Below are 14,722 nucleotides of genomic sequence, written 5' to 3' on the forward strand. Positions count from 1 at the left end.
CAACATTTTTGGAGGAATTATTCTGGTTTTTGCACATAGTAGAGTCTTCTTGTCAGAAGTGTCTCTTTTTCTCTCTCTCTCTATGTCTTTGTCTATGTCGATCGCCCACAGGAAAGCGAGGGGCAAAATAGCTTGAAGTGTGTTCAAAATCAGCCAAAAACTGGTTGAAATGTTTCCAACCGAACCCAAATGTTCATTCTCAATATTTATATTAAAACTTGCTTATGTTTCTAATTTTTTGATTGAATAACATTTTGAATTAGTCACTGTTTATTAATTAAACTAATAATATTGTAGTTTACCTTTCATGTGAGTGATACAGACTGTTATGAAAAAACAGCTGTATGATGACTCAGTGTAAAGAAGGTGGTTCATATATGTCAGAAGGTCTCCAGGTGCCTTTAACTGGCAGCATTCAAAAGCTCATTTGGGAATCAAACCTTCAAATGTACAAACCAGAGACGCTCACCCAGAGACTCACCTCTTCAAGCAACTGAGTCTTAACAACACGACGTCTCCTTCGATCAAATGAAACCCTGCAGTGACTTGGATGGAAAACTTGGACTGGAACCTGTGACGGCAGCGTCTGAACCTGTCACACCACTTCCTCCTCCTGGTTCCAGCTGCTCTGACATCATCTTCACTGGTTTGTCTTGACATGAGGCTACGATTAAAGATGACATCACCATCTGCAGGCTGACACTCTGCTCCTCTACTTCACACCACTCGAGGAAGACTCTGGAACAACAAGAATTTGGGCTGGATGTGGCAAATTTGGATTCAAAACCATAATTGAGATCTTTTTACACGGAGCTGAACCTTGTGCTCTTCTCATGAAACTTTGGTGAAATCTGGTTGAGTTTCTCCATAAAACACAAGCTACATGGAGACACAGGAGCTCCAAGAAATATTTTGCCACAAGAGGTCCCAGCGGTCCCCATCAAAATGATTCCTCTGGATCTCAAAGACTAAATCTGATCAAAAGGGGTCTGTGGCAAATGCATCGTATCTATTTATAAAATATATTATTTTGTAATATTATGAACTTGGATTCGCAAACGTTTACTAACAACAATAAATTGTTTGTTCTACTCCTAGAAGCAGTAGTGCACCGTTTCAAGTGGATCTGGGCCTTCTGCAGAACGACACAAACCAGAACTTCACTCAAATAGGCCCTGGTCCATTTTAAATTAAATACTCCACACACAAATTCATTATTTTATAAATTCATCCTCCTCACCCTCCTACCATTTTGCAGTTCCATTTCCAGTTCCAGTTCCATTTGTTCATATATTGTATATTATGCTATTGTCAGAATACAAATATGATCAAAGTATCCAGAGTTTCTTGAGATTTGTTTGCATGTGTTGAGTGATTTATGTACACTTCACAATAGAATAGATGTAATACACATTTTAATTGTGTATTACATGTCCACATACCACATTGTATATTTATTATATTTATGTGAATTGATTTAGTATTCTATTATTTAATGTCATAAATGGATGTAGATGACTTTCTGCAGCTTTATATTTATGCTTTGTTTTCTATGAATCGAAAAGCCAAGGAGCCTGCAGAGATTTGTAGGAATACATTCAAGAGGTTAATTCACCCGTTGGGTTTAGAGTATTTAGGAGGTTTTCCACATCTATACATGGTTTTCCTCCCAGTTCTCTGGTTTGATGGCATTTAATGTGATAAATATGAATAAATTGTAAAAAAATAAATCATAATTATGTATTCGTTAATACCTGTAATACTTCCAATTATACATAAATATGCAATAAATGATTCTGACCAAGACAAACTAGTGTGTAACTATACATCAGTAATGTATAGCAGAACCAAAACCAAAATATAACATTTCTATTGAATATATGACCAAGTAAATCATCATCACGTGACCATTGTGTAATAGAAAAGCCTTTGCTGGACAGTGTGGGCCAACCCAATGAACATATGCAGAGATTTATAGGATTACATGTTGTTTTAACATAACCCATCGATTGACACAATATTCCTCAGCTGCTGCTTTCATCAATATTGTCTTTTTTAAATTATACTAATGCGGCAGCTTTACCTTTGTAGTGACATGGTGCTCAGTGGTTAAGACTGACTTCACACAGACGGTGGTCGCAGGTTAAATCTTTTTTTCCCCTTTTTCCCCTTTTTTTTCCTCACGGAGCTTTGGTTTGACGACACTACATTTTTCATAACAAATTAAATTTAAAAGTTTATAATTCATGTTCCTTAATTAATTTAATTAATTTATCGATTCGTGATGCAAATGAGGCTCTGTGACTCCCTCAAATTGATTCGGTAGAATCTGCAAGTGACACTGGGCATGCTCCAGTTGCTTTCGAGGACTAGAACACAGAGACTGAGGTTTGAAAATAAGAATCCGTAAATTTACTTTTATCTGATTATTAAAAAGACTTATATTGTGCGTAATGCAGTGACTGGTTATAATATGAGAGCAATTTGAATAACATGCTCCTTTTTGATTGAAAAAGAGAATGAGAAACTAGATTTAGGATTCAAGAGGTAAGATGGGAAATTATAAAAGTTCATTTTTTTTTTCATGTAATACTACTTAAATACAAAATAACTTGTCATTTATACCAGTACGGGGATCATGTCGCTCACCTGGTCACAATGCATAGATCACAGTTCAGCGTTTGTCCGACGTAAATCTACACATTTCCTCCTCTGGCCAGGCTGGAGGCATCAACACATTTCCTCTCCCATAGGGCCTCTGAATAGACACGTCATTTTCGTTGTCGATATGACATGGAAGCAATAAATTAAAAGTAACATACGTTAGTAATTATACCATACAATCACTATACAATGGGCTCTGTTGAGAACCCAGGGCCCTCATTCATGCACCTCATAATCCCCCCTTCGAGACAATACAACGTCTCGACAGAGAGAAGAGTAATTGAACCTTTGATGTTAATTGGCTTAATATAAATCACTTAATAACAAACAAAATTGATTATAAAATACCCTTCTGACCATGCTTAGTTGTAGCATTACAGTAAACTTGTGGAGTGTGAGAGCGAAAACACCATCTGGCAGCTTCCTTTCTTAGTGCATCCAGCAAACAATCAAGACAGGAAAATTCTCTCACGGTCCCTCGGCCCAGGCAACCACCTAAGGTACTCCAAATCAATTGAGAGAAAAGCCGAAGGGTTTAGAAAACTGTATAGGATGTTACATATTGTGCGTACATTTAGAACCTCAGAAAAAAATCTAAAATTTGTCCAAAGTCAGGCTGGTCGACCCATTGGACCTTCCAGTGGACCTTTCCCTGCTTAACACCAATGTCCCTAAAAAAAAAAAGCAAAAAAGGAAATACCTGAGGTCCCAATGTATTCAATTCATCCTATTACAGACAACTCAAAGAAAACAATAAAAAATCAAAGAAATATGTCTTGCTAAAAATATCTAATGGAGAGTACAGGATATTCATCAATAATACAGGTTACATTGTAATAAACAAACTCCAATATTAAAAACATTCAACTTTTAAAAACTCAACTTTTAATGATATTTCACTCAACACCCCTGATCATGATGTCCTCATTCAGGGTCCGCCATTCATTTTCCTCCTCCATTTTGGAGTGTCCATGTTTGAGTGTTCAAGTCCATCAGGTTGTTAGGATCTCTGGACACAGCCATCCTCTGACTGGTCCTGAAAGAAAGAATCACCAGCCAGTATCTTGCACAAACATCAAATACAGTATAATAATTTCCCTTTTGCATTATACTTTAACATTATTCCAATATATGATTAACCAATTCAGATCTGTGTGTTGACAAATTTTAACAATGCGATTTTTTCAGCACACCATTCATTTTTTCACAAACAACTTGGCTTTGTGGATGATAAACAGCTCCTAAATGTTGTTTAATTCCCAATTTTTTTTCGAAATTAATTTTAAAGTTCTATCCACAAACTCTTTCCCATTATCTGAGGATTTGCGATCTGGCAGTCCCCACCTGCTTATGACCTTACGACATAAGAACTTGGCTTGGCAACTGACTGAGCATCTTTACGCTTGGTTGGACATGCATCAGGCCTCCGTGAAAATCTATCCATGATGACTAACATGTATCTTTTACCTCCTATTGATCTTATCATGTCAACAAAATCCACAACCAACTCACGCATAGGACCTGAGTTGGAATGTGACCAGGTGGACTCATCACACCCCTCCGAACATTGTTTTGAAGGCAGATTGTACATCTGCCTTTGACATAATCAATTTGCTCAAGCAATTACGGTGACCAAAAACCATTCTCTTTCGTGTTTTTTCTCCTTACCTCATGGAAGGTAAGGAGCAACATGGGATAACCCATCCATAACTCTTCCTGAATCATCAGACCTAGTAGGTCAGGGGGTGCTGCCATCAGTCCTTTATGATTTCTCAAACAGACCAGCAGAATCTTGTGTGGCCCCTCGGTCCAACCATAATTGTTTGTCTATGGCTGACGCCTCTTCTTGCATCGCAATAACTTCTCTGAGCGTGATTTTATCTTCCAGGTCCGCTTCATGGGTGACCAGAAGAACCTTGCCTGCTTTGTTTGCCCCTGTAACTGCTTTTGCAGACTCATCAGCCGCTTTGTTATCTTGTGTGACCCTTGACGTGTCCATTTTGTGTGCGGCACACTTAGCTACAGCTATTTCCTTTGGTTTCATCATTGCATGCAACATTTTCCTAATCTGGGCATGATGATGTATCGGAGAACCATCAGTTTTCTTAAATCCTTGATTTTTCCACACTGATCCAAATAAATGACACACATTATGTGCATATGCAGAATCTGTATATATTGTCACTCGCTTGCCTTCGGCCAATAGACAAGCTACAGTCAGGCCCAGAAGCTCAGCAAGCTTTGCAGAAGCAGGTTGTGGTATTACTTCTGCTTTCTCAACAACAAATTAAGTTCCCTGGGCTTTGACTGCTGCGTAACCAGCACTAAATGTTTCTCCTATACGATAGCAGGACCCATCAGTCCAATACTCCACATCTGACACATGCAGTGGGAAAGCTTGCAAGTCTGATCTGAGCTTTGCATATCTCTCTACTTCCTGAACACAGTCATGTGGCTCTCCATCCTCTGGTGTTGGTAAATTCTCATCTGGATTTACCATGACACACCATACTAAGGTGACATCTTCCTGCTCGAAGAGCCTATGATAGTCTCTTTGCCTAGACATAGTCAATGTACATTTACCGAAGTTCAAAAGATTTCAGAGACTTTGATGGGGGAGAATTGTCACTGGGTAACCCATAGTTACTGATGATGCTTTATCATAGAGTAGATAAACTCCCACCATTGCTCTGTAGCACTGTGGTACCCCCAATTATACTTCTGAATAGGCAGTAGAATAATATGAAACAGGTTGAGGGCTTGTTCCTGTACCTGTGGGCTGACAAAGAACTGCACATGCATATTTGCCTCCAGTGGACGTAGCCACATACAGCAAAAAGTTTTGAGAGTAGTCTGGCAGCGCTAACGCTAGAGCTTCTTGTAGCCTCTATCTGATCGTTTCAAATGCCATAAGACCTTCCTGCGTCCAGGTGAGGTTGCAATGGAGTTGAGCATTCCCAGTCTCTTTGATCATGGCTCTGAAAGGCCTTGTTAGGCAGGCATATTCTTCTACCCAAGCTGAAGAATATCCTGCAATACCAAGAAACATCATCATCTCTCTGACTGTTCTAGGCTTTGGTGTCTTTCGAATAGCTTCCAAATGACTGTCAGAGATTCGTCTGTGTCCATGGGTTATTGTTTGACCGAAATAAATTACTTTTTCTTGATAATACTGTAGCTTCTTCTGAGAAGCCTTGTGTCCTTTGTCTGCAAATAGCTGTAACAGTTTGATTGAGTCCTCATGGCACGTTTCCATATCTGGTGAACAGATGACGATGTCGTCCACATACTGACAGTACTTTTCAAGATCTCATCAATCCCAGCCAAGTCATCCAGCAACACTTTATTGAAAATGTGCGGGCTATGTTCTAATCCTTGGGGGAGCCTCTTGTACTTGAAGGTTTGTCCTTTGTATGTGAATCCAAACAACCCTTGACTTTTATGTATGTGAGTATGTAGCCTCTGGAGGAATTTGGGCTAGCAAGGCATGTGGATTTGATACATCTGCTGGAAAATCCTGCACCACTTCATTTATCGCTCTTAAATCATGTACCAAGCGATAGGACTCATCTGGATTCTTTCAAGGCAATATAGGCGTATTGCTCTGAGGATCCAAACATATTTCCACTACACCTGCTTTTAACAGTCCTTCAATTTTTGGTTCAATCCCTTTGATTATCTCCTCCTTTAGTGGGTATTGGTTCATCCAAGGAGGTTTGGTTCCTGGTCTCAGTTCAACTCTCACCGGTTGGGCTGACTTCACTAGTTCGATGTCAGTACTATGTGACCACAAACATTCTGGAATTTGCTGCAGCATCTCCTTTATCACACTGTCTGAGTCCAATTTAGCGCTGAACATTGACTCATGTGTCATCTGTATCACTTGTGGTTGTCCTTGTCCTTGAGCTGAAATCATGATTTTCATGAACTTCTGATCTTCACTTATCCAGATAGCAAGATTCTACTTTTTTGGTGAAAAAATGGCTTCCTCAGCTTCTGCCACGGTTTCTCCAATATGCTTCTGCTCAAATCCTTCAGCCACCATTAAAGTCACATGTGGCACACTTTTCTCAATGTCGTACTCTTTACCTCTACCTCTCCATGTATGTGGTTGGTCAAAAACTGGCTGTAGAAAGGAGAAAGTGAGGACCACAGGTGGTAGAACCTGAATCTGTCCTTGCTGTGGTTGAGGTGGTAATTGATTTTGTTGTGACTGGCTCTGCATAACCACAGCTTGTTTCTTTTTCTTCTTATTATTATCCACCAACTGTATTTGGTGGAGATTTCTGAGAGTCTCCTGGTCCTGTTCCTCTTCTTTGTACTGTGGGAACTCAGGTACATCTTTATGGTTGTTAAGCCTTGCCCATCTCTATTATTTGTTCATCCTCATCTTTGAAGAGAAAGCTGCCCTCCTGTGTAATCACTGGGAGCTTGGGATAAACATCAGTGCACTTCACCTCCTACTCATAAGGCGGGGGCTTCTGTACAGATGCTGTATGTGAGAAGGGTGTGGAATCTTCTCCATCAATTTTTCTGTTTCCTTTTCATTTTTCTTTATTTCTTGTCTACTTTGTTCTCTGGCTGGTGGCACGGTGGCGCAGTGCATTGCACAGCTGCCTCACAGCAAGAAGGTCCTGGGTTCGATATCCGCCTGGGGCGCTGTTGGCTGTTGGCACCGTGCTCCGGTGGGTTATCTCCCAAATAGGAGCCTTTCTGTGTGGAGTTTGCATGTTCTCCCCGTGCTCACATGGGGTTTCCTCCACCTCACGTCAGTAAGGACCCCCACTAAAAACATGCACCCATCATCGTCTGACCAGCGATGGACATTTATCACCTGGTCCCCAACCATGTATGCTGCCCACTGCTCCTGGCTGTGCCCCCGGAGGAAGGACAACCCAGGATGGGTCAAAAGCAGAGAATCCATTTCACCGGCCACCATCAAAGTGTGTGTGCAGCTTTGAACCATGTCTGTCCCTCCAATACGAACAGCTGCAGAATGCAAAGTTCTGTGCGTCTCTTTCCTTTCTTGCCCTTCTTTTGATTTACTTTATATGTGGACACAAGCACCTGCATTGTTTTAATCACATCCGGGTTAAGAGTTCCTTCAACTGGCCATGGTTGTTCAATGTCCGCCCAACGCTTGCTCCATTTACCTGATATTTTGGAATATCTTTAATAAGGGGAATATTCATTCGCTCTACATCAATAGGAGTGATTACTTGTGTAATTTTAGTATCCATTTTTGACATCCTAATGACCCTCTTACTTTTCTTTTATTGTAAATCGAATTGACTTATTTTAAAATTTGTTTATAAAGCACCGTGTAATCACACTCAACCAAAAACAGCTGAATTTGCCAACCACAAAGGAGACTAAATCGCTTCCCACTTGTGAAAGCCAATTCACTTGTTCACCATCTGATGCATCTGATCACACTCATTTATGTTAAATTATCAAAATTATATCAATGTTCACTCCTAAAACAGCCAAGATAAACCATACTCAGATAATGAAACCAATATTTACAGCACTCGACAGTATTTAAATCAATCAGCTTTTCCACATGTGATCAATCAATCAATAATACTCCATTAATTAGGCAAATGCCTTAATTAGTCAGTCCGTTGCCAAGTCTCTCACTTAATAATTGCAAATGCCATGTATGAAAAATAACTACTACAAACCTATAGGTGAAAACAAGCTAAACACGTATATTATAACTAAATGTATAGACATATAGGTAAATGCAGGTGAGGTCTGTTGAAAGAGTTTGTGGATAAAACCGTACAGGCCTTTAACTGGTTCAACTGGATTCAGGATTCTAAAACGTTGTCATCCGCAAGCCTCAGTGTCTGTGAAGATCTGCCAGATGTCTTGTCATCTGCCCTTTGGCTGATTCACTTCGGACTCATTCCATCTTCTCGGTCTTTCCCCCACCTTTCACTCAGCATAGTAAAAGAGAGGAAGAATGAAAAAAGATAAAGAACAACAGAAGAATTCAGTGTCTTAGGCTCACTCTATATTCTTATACACACTGTAATACAATTCAGTGTGACATACATTATCAACTTTATTATTTTGCGTGCACTTGAAATAAAACAATGGTTACCTTTAATCATGCAATGTATTTAAAGTCCAAAGAGTATATTAGTCAATCTGATATCACCTTTAATTCGTTATTTTTATTCTATTTATCTATTTAATTTTATGTTATCTTATTATTTTTTCTTCTAACTACTAAGAGAAAGGAGTAGGGGGTGGGGGCTAAACACAGCCCCTCTTGTCAAGAGGAGTTAACTAAGTTCCATTCTGTATGAAGCACCACACCTTGCTCCGCCTCTTAAATTTAGCAAAGGCTTCCAGTATGAACTGGTCGTCAGCGAGTGAACGTCCTGTTTTGGCTCCGGTAGGAACAGCCCAGCTCACTCCATCATAAATCATAGCTGTTTTTCTCACCCAGAAGCCGAAACACGAAACCTCTCTTCTTGCATCAACAACCAGCGTCTCCCTTCACCCCAACAAGGCTATGTGCTCTTTTAAGCCGACAGGACTCACAGAAATCACCGCCACACACACCCCAAGCATAAAAAGAAAAAGAAAAAACCCACACACTAATCAAACAATTCACAAATCCTACTTCCAATTCAGAGCAGGAGATTTTCTTTTCTTTTCTGGATGTGTACATGCATGTGTAGGCAGACTGTGGCTCTAGTCTTCCAGTTCATACTGGAAGCCTTTGCAACTTTACAAAGTCCGTAAACAGGCTCATATATGTTTATCACTTGAGGGGCAAGAAATGTTTCTCTTTATGTATTATTCAACTGCTCACCACATATGTATGCCTATTTAATAACACATATATTATATATATATCACTTACACATACACAAAACTTTACACAAAGCTCTTCACACATCTGTAGCTGTGGCACTTTCACACTCACACACACAAAAAGAAAAAAAGAAAAAGATATGTCTGTCCAACAACACATCTGATCCTCCAAAGACTTCAACAGCGCTTAGCTTTATTTTTTGACGTCGACTCATTTATACTTTTCTAATTTCATCAAAATTTTCAGGCAGGTTCAGCCCTGTTTTTCCCCACTTTTCTCAAACTTTATTTTTCATCTTTTAAGCCTTTAACTTGTAATTCTTTTTACTTCACTTTTCATCTTTTTCATTTCACTTTAGGCTTTTAACTGTTATCTCTTTTTCACTTTACTTTCATCTTTTTCATCTTCATTCATATAATATTATATTTAGTCAATTCCCCTGGTCAGGGTTATTTCCTCTTTGTTTTTCCCACCTAGAATTGACTATATTATATTTTCATTCGGCCAACTTTCACGCAGCATTTAATGTACACATGTCTTTCTGTTTAAGGCCGTCTTCGTTAATCTTGCATGGTTATTTAAAGAACTTTTACTTTTTACTTCAACTTTCTCCACATCTTTTAACCCTTTAATGTTTACCTTTAACTTCATCTTTATTTCTCTCGTCTCAATTCTCTATTTCAACTTAATTCTCTTTTTCTTGATTTATTATTCTCTTATCCCCCTTATTTACATCTTTTACAACTTAATAAACCCAATTTAGATGGAAACTCAGTTTGCACATCAACACATCATCACTCATCTCTGCACAATCTGCTCTGCTCTTAGTGCTCCTATCTGCACAAAACGCACACAAAACCGCTTCAGACCACATACTGTAACAGCTCGTATCGTAAGTAAAAACTCCCCGTTGAGGCATTAAGTGGTATCTTCTGAAGCGGGGCGGCAGTGGCAGATGAGGCCCAACACATCCTGGTTCTTGACGCCACTTTGTAGTTTCTGGATGATTTTGATGTGTTGATGAAGAAGGAGTGACCACTGATGCTGACTTGATTAAAATAATAGTTTTATTACACAGCAACAAACCAGACTTGCCTAGGACGTCCAGGAGAGAACAAAGCCGGAAGTATTCTCTCGGGGAAGAAGTAAAAGACTTGTCCTTTACACTAGTACGGGGATCATGTAGCCCATCTGCTCACAATGCATAAGTCACAGTTCAGCACTGGTCCGACGTAAATCTACACATTTCCTCCTCTGGCCAGGCTGGAGGCATCAACACATTTCCTCTCCCATAGGGCCTCTGAAAAGACACGTTGTTATTTTTGTTCTCCGTATGACATGGATGCAATAAATTAAAAGTAACATACGTTAGTAATTATACCATACAATCACTATACAATGGGCTCTGATTCTTGAGAACCCAGGGCCCTCATTCAGACACCTTAATGTTTACAAAAACAACCAGTGAAATAGGTGCATTGCAATGTAAATATTCAACTTATGAATGCGATATTTTGGAAGCTTTTAGCAAAGTTACACAACATTGCAAAGATAAAATCTCCAAATTCTCAGTAATGACGCACCGCGCTGTGACTTGATTGGTCCAGCGCCGGGCAGCTGCTGTTATTCGAACATGCCGCCAAAAGTAACGGACAATAAAACAATGGCATTGAATCTTAATTATTTTGTAACTCTGCTTAAACAGACACTTAATATATGAATTACGTCAATATTACAATACTATTCAACAGAATGGCTGTAATTGGTGTCAGGGAATTTTAATATTGAGTTTACAAGCGAGCTAGATTATGTGATGTTGATGTGGTGTATGACAATAACCGTAACTTGATTTATAGGAAAGTTAAGTAGGTTCACAAGATTTACTCTCTACAAAGATGTGGGTGGCTCTTAAAATAACATTTGGGTTGTATTTTGGAAGTGATCGAGCAGGTTTACTTTGACTTGGCAGCCTTCTCGGTCTTCTTTGGGAGCAGAACAGCCTGGATGTTGGGCAGGACGGCGCCCTGAAAGATGGTCACTCCACCCAGCAGCTTGTTGGGCTCCTCGTCGGCCAGCTGCAGGTGACGGGGGATGATGCGATCTTCTTGTTGCCACGGGCAGCGTTTCCAGCCAACTCCAATATCTCAGCGGTCGGGTAGTCTAGCATGGCTGCCAGGTAGACAGAGCGCCGGCACCGACGCGCCGGGCATAGTTGCCTTTGCGCAGAAGCCTGTGAACGCGGCTGATGGGGAACTGGAGACCGGCACGGGAAGAGCGAGTCTTTGCCTTTGCTCTGGCTTTGCTGCCCTGTTTGCTTCTTCCAGACATGATCACAATGGCTTCTAACGAGTAGAAGGTGATCGGATCGTTCTACAGCGCTGGAATAAAGCCTTGCAGGAACGATCTGATTGGTCAGCGTTGACCCGAGTTTTTCGTCAAATCAGAATCAAGTTTCAGTTCCGCCACACTGCAAATCCAAAGCAGTAGTTTGTGTCCGTAAGCTAGTGATTTTTTTATGTATTTTGTCTCAGAAATTAAATTATTTATATCCACATTGTGCTTTTTTTATTCATTGATGATAGTATTTATAAATACACAGCTTGGTGTTCTAGGTGTACAAACTGGTTTAAAAGATGCTAATTATGAATCACATTATATATTTCATTAAAATCTTTTAGGTTTCTTTTTTGATTTTAATTATTTTCTGCACCACAGTTGTGAGTTGATATTCACAATTTGAAACAAGATTATCTTGTCGCAAAATTCTGTGTGGCCCACTGAGCTCTCTCCCTCTTGGTAGCGCCTATCTTATAACGAAATAATGAATAGTTGAATGTAATTCAATTTAGGGCCAATTTGAAACTTGCAAGAATATCACAATATTTATTTTAGAAAAGCAATCGTTCTTGAAAAGGAAACGCAAAATGGGCTGAGGATGGTGGGAATGAATGGATAAAATTAATAATTTGTTCGTGGAACTTTGCCTCAGCCTCTGTCGAAAGGCTGTCTATATAGGAGCTTCCAAGATGCCACTGATCAGTCATCCACTCTGTCTTTTTGCTTTTTGGTGGCGCTTTTCCACACAGTGTTTCTGCACCCCACTTAATGTGTCCCACCCAATGATCAAAAAGAAACCTAACCCACCCACACAGACACACACACACACACAGGCACACACAGTTCAGACTTTTACCGCTGAAAGATAGTGGACGTTCAAAATGCTTTATCAAAAAGCATGTCCTATACTTCTGTCTTGAAAGAATAAAAGATGATATACTTAAAATCTTTTCCTTGCGATATTGGTTTCTTCAAACTCTGAAGGTCATCTGAAGGTCTTCAGACGTTGGTTTTAATTGTACAAGGGTCGGATCAAAGAGGTGCTAAGGAGCAGCTCTCTGAGTAGATATATATATATATATTTCTGAGCAAACCAGAAAAAAAAAAACATTAACACAACAAATTCACGAAGATTCAATGGAGTCCGTCATGTGTGGTTTTAAACTCGGGTGTCATGTGAGGAGGTGGTGTCTTAATTGTCATCAAGGCCTGCATAAGCGGGAGACCAAGATTCCAGAGGGGGCTCAGGGTCGTCAAAAGGGATGGCAAGAAAGGTCTTAACGATTTGGGTGGTCAAGCGGTGTAGTAATGGTATTATACAAACCAAACAAGTCCATAGAAAAACAAGGACGGCGACTAAAGCGGTGGCACAAAGAGTGAGCCAGTGGCGCCAATTCATGAGAAACCACCCAAACCCACTCTGAGTGTCGTTGACCTCCTCCTTAAGAGTGACGTCGCACAATTGGATAAGCTTATGTAAAGCTTTGTCTATGACATGGCCGTCCGCGTCGTTGTCGGGGACAAAAGTACAACAAGCCGTTCCAACCAGGACGCAGACCCCACCTTGTGCTGCTGTGAGCTGGTCCAGCACTATACGGTTTTGTAGGGACAATAGGCGGAGCACGCAAAGTTTTTGTGTCGTGGTCTTGGTTATGTGGAGAGATTCGTTCATAAAGGCGGGAAATTGATAAAGTAAAGTTAGCATAGTATAGCATAGTTTCACCAACCCTGGTTGAAGGGAAGAGCGAGAGTAGGACCTTTTGGCCCACAATCCATAATTTGTGATCCTCTGGGACGTCGGAGGCCCAAACGGGGTCATGGGGCTAAAGGTGGGTAGCGCGTGTTTAGTGCGAGTGATGTGGACGTCAGCACTGTTGTGGAAAACTGGGACGATAAAGGTGTGATTCCAGTCAACTGGGAGATGGGTGTATGCACTATGGCCACATAACCAGAAACACAGTTTAGTAGACGAGTGCCATTAAGGCCGGGAGCTGAGTCAGTGCTATGTGTCGTACTGCCGGGAACATATATTTTATTAACTGTGATTGGGGTAGTTATATTCTCAGGACGGTAAAGTATGTGAAGTAAAGTATGATCATGGACAATGTATATGGGGAAAACAACAATTATAGCAATGGTGAGTAGGAAACAAACAGTGCTGCGTAGGCAACAAAACCCTGTAAGGTGAAAAGAGTGCCATGGCCCCAGTTGTGGTTGATGTGGTTCCATTGCAGTTGCAGGGTGAGCAGCGTTCGGTGTACGCTCACGTTGTCTTCTCAACAAGTAGCTCGAGGGGAAGAGGACCTTCCTTACTGTGGGAGGCGTGAACCCAGGAGGCACGGCCTTTGACCTTGAGGGCGGTGTTGGTGACAAACAGGACTTGGAACAGTCGCAGGACACAGGGATTGTGCCCAGATGACGGTCGTAGGTTCTTTACGAGGACCCAGTCCCCAAGTTGGAACTGATGAAGGGGTTTGTACTCAGGCGGATGTTGAGCTTCTTTCTCCTTTTCAAGGGATGTCGGGTAGCGGGCGAGACGGTTCTGGTGGTTTAGTTGGGGTCAGGTGGGTTCAGTCAGGTTCAGTCAGTTGGAAGTTTGTCATGGTTATATGTGGGTATTAGTTAATAATCAGCGCTATTATCTTATGCTAAATGTGTGTAGCTTGGAATGGGTGGAACTACTACGATTTAATTATGATGTCGCTGTGTCGTGACAAAGCAGTGGATCCTGGGTGGGGTTAGCCACACACACACATTAACATGTCATCAGCAAAGCGCATGCAGTTGGAATCTCTTCCAGAAATTTCCCTCAGTATGCTCCAACCCTCTAGCAGCTCACTTCCTCCTACCTCCATCCGTGACTTTTAACACACAGATTCTGTTCTCTGC

At 40.7% G+C, this 14,722-nt stretch overlaps 1 pseudogene across 1 annotated transcript in view; it reads right to left on the reverse strand.

The window, feature by feature from the left end:
* Nucleotides 1-11,448: 11,448 nt before the first annotated feature.
* Nucleotides 11,449-14,722, reverse strand: part of LOC307247670 (bcl-2-like protein 1) — a 31,539-nt pseudogene continuing 28,265 nt past the window's right edge. The window contains exon 2 of the transcript in view: nt 11,449-11,571. The product of the transcript in view is annotated as a bcl-2-like protein 1 (transcript). The remainder of the gene's footprint in view (nt 11,572-14,722) is intronic.

This window comes from Zeus faber (genome assembly GCF_960531495.2).
Source record: "Zeus faber genome assembly, contig: SCAFFOLD_30, whole genome shotgun sequence".
In the NCBI taxonomy this organism is placed as follows: Eukaryota; Metazoa; Chordata; class Actinopteri; order Zeiformes; family Zeidae; genus Zeus; species Zeus faber.